The sequence below is a fragment of the Myotis davidii genome, unplaced genomic scaffold, assembly GCF_000327345.1.
Source record: "Myotis davidii unplaced genomic scaffold, ASM32734v1 scaffold833, whole genome shotgun sequence".
Taxonomy (NCBI): domain Eukaryota; kingdom Metazoa; phylum Chordata; class Mammalia; order Chiroptera; family Vespertilionidae; genus Myotis; species Myotis davidii.
Window position 1 is genome coordinate 290967 of NW_006284849.1, and position 1801 is coordinate 292767.

Below are 1801 nucleotides of genomic sequence, written 5' to 3' on the forward strand. Positions count from 1 at the left end.
ATTACTGGAATTGAACCTGGGACCTCTCACTCCACAGGCTGACACTCTCCACTGAGCCAAACCAGCTAGGGCACAAATCAATTAAAAAAAAAATCAAAGTACATAACAAACAAAAAAAGAATAGGGTATAAGAAGTCATTCACAAAAGAAGGACTAAATAAAACCAAAACACATGAAAAGATGTTCAATTTCACTAATAGTTAAATTAAACGTCAATTAGGTTTGCCATGTCTTCTTATTAAATTTGGGATGATTTTAAAAATAAGAAATGCTTATTTAAAAAAATAGTATTTGTATTGCCTTACTCTATCACACACACACATAAAAAAAGATATTATCAAACAATAAGGGGAAATATCTACATATTTGCCAAATTACATAGGAAACATTTATAGTTACTGTGTAATGTAACTTTGATTATCTTTATTTTTAATCCTCACCAAGGATATTTTTTCCATTGATTTTTTTTAGAGAGACTGGAGGGGAAGGAGTATGGGGGAGAGAGAAACATCAGTGTGAGAGAGAGTCACATCGATTGGTTGCCTCCAGTTCGCACCACAACCAGGGCCAAGGATTCAGGCTTTTAACAAGGTATCTGTCCTTGACCGGGAATCAAACCTGCAACCCTATGTCTGATGCTCTGACGACGGAGCAAACCAGCCAGGGCTCTAACTTTGATTATCTATAAGGCTTTGAGTTTTAGTCCCAACACTCTAGTGTTTATTTCTTTCTTGGAGAATGATTATTTTAATTTCCCAGGGTTGACTAGTCTAAATCACCTACCCAAAATTTCTAAAAAAGATACTGAGAAGCAAGTTTCTCCGGTCTCAACTTCATGACTCTTCAAAACATCTTAGTTTCATTGTGGTTTTTAAAAAAATTTTCTGCTTTGTTGCTACCACACCTCCTGAGTTCTGTTTTGTTGTTTGTTCATTCATTTGTTTGTTTATCTGTTTCTTAAGACCTTCCCTGATATTATAGATTATGTCTAAATCAAAGAAGAACTTTGATTTCATGTAATAAACACACAACTGAAACTCCCTTCAAAGTCTAGGCCTCTCTTCCCTTCCATACTCCAAATTTGCAGCCTTAAAGTGGAAACACTCCTGAAACACAAAAATAATCCATTTCTAAACAGAGTGAACATTTTAATCTATCTCCCATCTATTCCATCTTCTCTTGATAATAGTTTCTAATCTTCAGCTGGGTGAGAACCTAATTTTAATGATATTCACCCAGAGAAAGTAGAGCCAAAAGATGGAGAAAATAAATCTGAGAACTAGAGATATTCCTGAGTTCCTGAATAGCTATATCTGGTTGCCGCAGTCTTTTTTTGCAGCAAGGGTTCAGGAATCTGGAGAAGGACTATGCATAAATGAATAGAGACTAGACAAGAAATATAAATTTGGAAGGCATTAGGGGAGCCAGACGGAGGCTCCACTCTCTAGTGAAGTGGGCTCTCTGAATCTCCAGACCCATGGCTTTTTATTTACTGGAAAACACATTGGCCCTTTAGGAATGCAAACAGGCATATCAAAAATAAAGTTTGGTAAACGGGAAAAGATTATCAGGTTAGGGGAAATGCCTACAGCTGTTCAGCAGCAGGTGATAATATGCAGATTTTCAGCCAGCCTTCTGACGAACTTCTCGAATTTATTATGCTTACTACTGTCCTTAGCCTCCAGCATCTGGTCTTTGCATTTTCTCCAGACTTCTCATTCCTATTTGCTAAGGCTAATTTTAGCTGTTCTCTGTCACTTTCTTTTTTCAAAAAATATATTTTATTAATTTTTCACAGAGA

The 1801-nt window shown here is 36.2% G+C and overlaps 1 pseudogene; it reads left to right on the top strand.

Moving 5' to 3' along the window:
- LOC102764779 overlaps positions 1-1801 on the top strand; it is a 63302-nt pseudogene that overhangs the window by 521 nt on the left and 60980 nt on the right.